Source organism: Bidens hawaiensis, unplaced genomic scaffold (genome assembly GCF_021521415.1).
Source record: "Bidens hawaiensis isolate Kalapana, Puna unplaced genomic scaffold, B.hawaiensis_p1.1 tig00043093_1, whole genome shotgun sequence".
NCBI classification, from domain to species: domain Eukaryota; kingdom Viridiplantae; phylum Streptophyta; class Magnoliopsida; order Asterales; family Asteraceae; genus Bidens; species Bidens hawaiensis.
The window spans coordinates 6788-13031 of record NW_027497660.1 but is presented as its reverse complement, the minus strand read 5'-3'; the positions used below and the strand labels follow the sequence as shown (position 1 = coordinate 13031).

The window sequence follows — 6244 nt, the reverse complement described above, 5'->3', positions numbered from 1 at the left end:
AATTGTTTACAGCTTTCTTAGATAATTGTTTACTTATTATCTATTATATTGTTATGCACACACACACAAACTCTGAGGCTATGCCTCAACATTCAAAGAAAACTTTTCGAAATTAGATTGATTTATTTACGGGTCACAGGTCTCGTAGCGGGCCATCCGGTAACAACCCTCATAGATTTGGGCAGTACACACAACATAGTCCAACCCCGCGTGGCAACTTTCCTTAATATGCATATCAATCAGATCACCCCCTTCACGGTAATGGTCGGTAACGGAGAATTGATTCATTGTGAAGGATTCTGTCTCGAGGTTACCATCATGCTAGCTAAATGTCCATTGTTTGTGCTTCCCATTGAAGGTGCCGATATTGTTCTTGGAGTCACGTAGCTTAGTTCATTGGGTCAAATTACAGCGGATTTCTCAATTCCGTCCATTACCTTCAATCACCAAGGTCAGACAATCACACTTATGAGTGAACCCTTATCATGTGCAGCTACTTCTAGTACCATACAACACCTTCTCAAATTTTTTCTAAATTGGACCTGAGATCTGGGTATCACCAGATTAGAGTGGCTCCGGACGACATCCATAAGACGGCGTTTTGCACGACCGATGGCCATTATGAGTTTCTCGTTATGCCATTCGGGTTATCGAATGCACCATCCACTTTTCAAGTGGCCATGAATGATATTTTTCGTCATGATTTACACCGATTCGTTTTGGTATTTTTTGACGATATATTGGTGTATAGTAAGTCTCCATTGCAACACATTGAACATCTTCAACAGGTTTTCCAAACCCTTTACTCTATGCCAAGTTATCTAAATGTGTGTTTGGAGTCACTGATGTTGCTTATCTTGGACACATAATTTCAAAAGCGGGCGTTTCAACCGATCCGGATAAGATTTCGGCTATCCAAAGGTGGCCTAGACCACTGTCCCAAATAACCCTACGCGGATTTTCGGACCTCACCGGGTACTACCGACGGTTCGTGAAACATTATGCACACCTTGCCAGCCCCCTTACAGATTTGTTACAAGCAAATAGGAAGTTTGTATGGACTGATGAAGCACAACAAGCATTTGAAAATTTGAAGCAGGCTATGATTTCACTCCCTATCTTAACCTTACCTAATTTTTCCTTGGTTTTTGATGTTACTACAGATGCTTCGGACTATGGAGTTGGAGCCGTTTTATCCCAGCAGGATAAACCCATAGCCTTCTTTAGTAAAAAGCTAAATTCCAAATGAAGGCTGCTTCAACCTATATTCGTGAGTTGTTTGCTATTACGGAAGCAATCAAGCGATGGAGACACTACCTATTGGGTCAACGGTTCCGTGTTTTTACGGATCATCATAGCCTGCGCCACCTTTTGACGCAAGTTATTCATACAACTGAACACCACAAATGGGCTATCAAACTCCTAGGTTATGAATTTGAGGTTTACTATAAACCCGGGAAGGAAAATAAGGTGGCTGATGCCTTGAGTCGGATCCAAGAACCACAAATTCTCACATTGTCGGTTCCGTATTTTCCTTGGTTACATGAAATAAGAGACCACTATACTTCCAATGAAGATGGCCGCAATTTAATAAGGCGCATATCAGATTGTCCCGAGCAACATTCGTCGCTAAGGGTACACGATGGGTTGGTTTACCAGAATGATAAGCTTCTTATACCTAACCTCCCATCTTTACGCATGAAGTTGTTACAAATGTTCCATTCCAGCACCTTGGGGGATCATTCGAGTATCACATGCACTCTAAAGAGAATTAATGCTTCTTTTGCATGGTCTAATCTTAGACAAGAAGTCACTTCTTTTATTAAAGAGTGCCTGGTGTGCCAACAAACTAAGTACTCCACACAAAAACCATATGGCCTACTTCGGCCCTTACCAATTCCGAATCAAGTTTGGGAAGAGATATCAATGGATTTTATCACCAATTTACCCCCATCTAATGGCAAAACAGTCATTTGGGTAATCGTCGATCACTTATCTAAGTTTGCCCATTTTATTACTCTACCATCACATTACACAACCCATTCGTTAGCAAAAATCTTCCTTGATCAAGTTTATAAGCTCCATGGCCTTCCTAAATCAATCCTTTCAGATAGAGATCCAATTTTTCTTAGCAAGTTTTGGACGGAATTGTTTCACTCCATGGGTACAACACTCTTACACTCTAGCGCATACCATCCACAAACGGATGGCCAGACAGAGGTTGTTAATAGAACATTGGAAGGTTATTTACGTTGTTTTACGTGTGATGAACCCCGCTATTGGGCAAACTATCTATACCTCGCCGAGTTCTGGTACAACACCACCCATCATAGCGCTATAGATATGACGCCTTTCCAAGCGCTTTACGGTCGGCCACCACTTTCCTTACCGAGCTATACCATGCATGGTTCTCATTCAACGTCTCTTGATGACACCTTGGTTGAACATGATAGGGTGTTGGGTCTCGTTAAATTGACTCTCCAGAAAACACGTCAAAGGATGACAGAACAAGCCAACAAGCATCGCCAAGACAAAGAATTTGATGTGGGTAATTTTGTCTTGCTCCGCCTTCAATAATACCGACAAAAATCTGTCGCCAACCGGGGCATTGAGAAACTAAGCCGCCGCTACTATGGCCCTTTCAAAATACTTGAACGAATCGGCAAAGTCGCGTATCGTTTGGAGCTTCCTGCTGGTGCTCGTATCCACCCAGTATTCCATGTTTCTCTACTCCGAGGTTGTTACGGAGAAGGCAACCGAGACTTTATTCCATTGCCACCAGACCTACAATCGCAAGCGCAAGCGGAGACAATCACCAGCCTTGAGGACAAGGCCGTTTCTAAAGAGCGGGCTACTGATACGTTCCATGCCCAAAGGCCCGATCCGCTCATCGAAGAACCCGTGCAGTTAAGGCCCAAACGAGTTGTCAAAGTGCCAGCTAAGTTGCTTGATTAAAGGAAAAGGAAAAGGAAAAGAAAAAGGAAATTGGTTACGTGATTGAATGAGAAGATCTTTTATTTTTGGCAATCTTTATTTATGGTTTGTAGTTTATTGTTAAGTTTATTTTCTTTTGACTTTTATAAATTTTGAAGATTTGCACATCTTCATGAATCCTTGTATTTAAAGTCCGTTGGTGTGTTTGAGAAGTTATGCAATTGAAATTCTGAGTTTTTCTTTCCTCTCTTCTAATCTTAATCTTTTCTTCTTGGTTCGTCTCGAATAGAACCGTATCATAATATGATATTCCCAAATAATGAATACAAATTTGCAGAGTAATAAAAGTTAGAAATAAATTAGTGTAATTGTAAATTACAAATTTTTAAGAAAGATTGTGACTTACTATTTACTATTTGAAATAAAAAGCAAAATCTCGTCATTGCATATCGCATACGCATTATGTGTGGTGTAATTCCCAAAAGCTCAACAAAATAATAAGAATTAAAAATGAAAAATATGAATCAACATAATCTTTTCATTGTTAAATTAAGCAAAAAAATAATCTGAATCTTTCTATTTAACCCAAATCGTATGATCGTAGGTTTTAAATTGTAGGTGTTGGTAAGGTGTGTGGAACTCTACACTTGGGAGGGGATTATATAATCTGAATGATGCTACAACAAGGCACGTTGTGTAGGTAATATTGCTTTTATGGGTCATGGAATTTGAGGTCTGCAATCTGGTCGAGGCAACAGTTTTATACTTGTTTATGTTTTAGTTGATTTATAATTTATTTCATAATTCATACATTTAAGATGAAACACAGCCAAAATAAATCGGTTGGAATTATCACCTCAATCCAGTGAGTTTAAAATTAAACGTGTTTGATAAATTCAGAATTTGCAGGTCATATCAAATCAGGGGTATATTTGGTATTTTGGAAATATCTAATTACGATTCAAATTTGTGTCAACAATTAATTCGGGTCAAATGTGAAGTTCAATATTGGTCTTTGTCAAAGTGTGTAAAGTGCATAAATGAATACAATATTTCCGCCTTGAATTTTGCAAAAAAAAGGGTTGTTTTGGATTATTTCGAGTTGTTAAAAAAGAAACAATAACCGCAATTAAACACAAATTTGGTTAACAGATCATATAAGGAATTCGGGGTTAAAATCGCTCATGACTGGGTCAAATCTAATGCATGGGTAATTCAGGTATGGTAACTTATCTCAGTGCATTATTTTATTACTACTAAATGTGTAAATATAAGTTTTTATATTTTATTATTATAAAACGTGTAATTTTTGATTAACGACGACTTTGACAGTCTAGGTTATAAGAGTGATCAGATTTGGTTGAATTGGCAAAATGGTTTCTGAATGAAGTTGTCAAAGAGCTACAAAAGGGGGAAGAGAATGTCCTATTTGTCTTGAAGCTTTTGCAGACGCAATGTTGACACCATGTGCTCATTGGTCTTGACATTGTTTGCATGTATCTTTTTAACATAAAGCTCAATTTATCTCTTGTGATCTATGGCTGCTATATCCTTATTACATCTTTTAGGTATTTTGCTTCTTCTTTAATGTCAATTAGTGCTACTCTATTTGAAAATTCAAGTTTGATTAACCGCTCAAATAGTCAAAATTACACTCTACATCTGTTTTGTTTCATTTTCAGATTGTTCAAGTAAATGGGTCAAAGCTCAAGATAAGGATTGCATGAGTTTCAGATTGCTATCGTTCTAGGGCTTTTTCGAGTTATTGTGACAAAGTGAGTTTGGGGAAGCCTTGAGACGAGTTACTATTATATTGGTTATTATGTTTCAAGGGGCCGTTACTTTATATTTTGTTTGAATGTAATGCAGGCCCACTGGAACAAAACATGCTTATGTGTGGCTAACTCCGGATTATGACGCATTGGTTATTGCTAACAATATTGGAATCATCTAAGCTAAAGTTGTATTGCTTAAATATGCATTTTGATTTTTGACATTATTGTTAGCTTTATTGTCTTAATATTTTTGGTAGTTTTCTTTAAAATCGTTTTCAAACGTCACTTTTATTTAAATGGATTTTGAAGTGAGTGCTATGAATAAGAAAACTACAGTGTACTATACTATAGAAAACTACGGGCACACTATACTGTATCACGAGAGGTTTGATAAACTAGCTCAAAAGGAGCATCTCGTTGCAAACTGTCACCGTCACATCCCGTAGGTATTTCACTAGTAAATTCATATTAATAGCACACAAAAATTCAAATATGAGATTCAACGTTTATTTAGGATTTCAATATTCAATCAAGTTACAAAACTCAAAAAATTACTCGGTATTTACAAAATTATTCACAGAATATAACAATCATGTAACCAGGGCCGGCTCAACGTCCTCAGAGGCCTAAAACTAACTAAGATGTTGAGTCTTTTTTCTTTTCCTTTCTTTATGTGTATAACGCTAGAGAGTATACAAGAACTACAAAATATGAATGATATGCACTGATAATAGATATGAAGCAATCCTCATTAGCTTGTGGCCTATCAATGAGTTACTAATTCTAGAAGAACTCTAATTTTAAAATTTCATAATACATAACTCTGATTTAAAATGGAGGCCCTCCAAAAGTGGAGGCCTAAAGCCATGGCCTCATTTAGCTTACCCACGAGACGGCCCTGCATATAACTATACTAATCTAAATTTGGACTGTCAATGAACGTGAATTACAGAATCAATTATTAGTATTGATGAATGTGAATGTAAATGTAAAAAATCAGTGAATAGGACTTGAACTTGTGATCTTTTGGATGGATGACAACAGATTTATCATTACACCAAAACTTAAGCGTGATACTATTGGTTCCATATATTTTTTTTAACAAGGTTTTATATCCGCGCGTAGGCGCGTTTGTGTTTAAAGGTCGTGGATGTACAAAATGTTTTATTGATGTGAAAAAAGCCAAAAGGAAGATAAAATATATCATATTTATAAATAAAACCTTTCATACATATTGGTTGGTGTATGTAAACAATCAACATCATCATAAAAATTCACAGATATTCGAAACTTTCACTTCAGCCAAACTTGGATTTAGTGTTTCCCGAGAATAAATAACTGAACTCGGATCATTGTGAAATAGTTGCTAGATCGCCAGCCAGCCGAGCACGTAGAAAGAAGAGTCTGCAATCAAGCAAATTTAATTTCAAAGATTATGTGGTCAGTGTAATATTCTAAAACTACTATTTCGATAATTGAAATATACAGTCGATTCTTCTAGGGTGGTTTGCTTTTAAAAAAGAAACGATTCAAAC

The 6244-nt window shown here is 36.9% G+C and overlaps 1 pseudogene; it reads left to right on the top strand.

The window, feature by feature from the left end:
• The first annotated feature begins 261 nt into the window (after positions 1–261).
• LOC143594117 (putative mitochondrial protein AtMg00860 pseudogene) lies at positions 262–1249 on the top strand (annotated as a pseudogene).
• The last annotated feature ends 4995 nt before the right edge of the window (positions 1250–6244 follow it).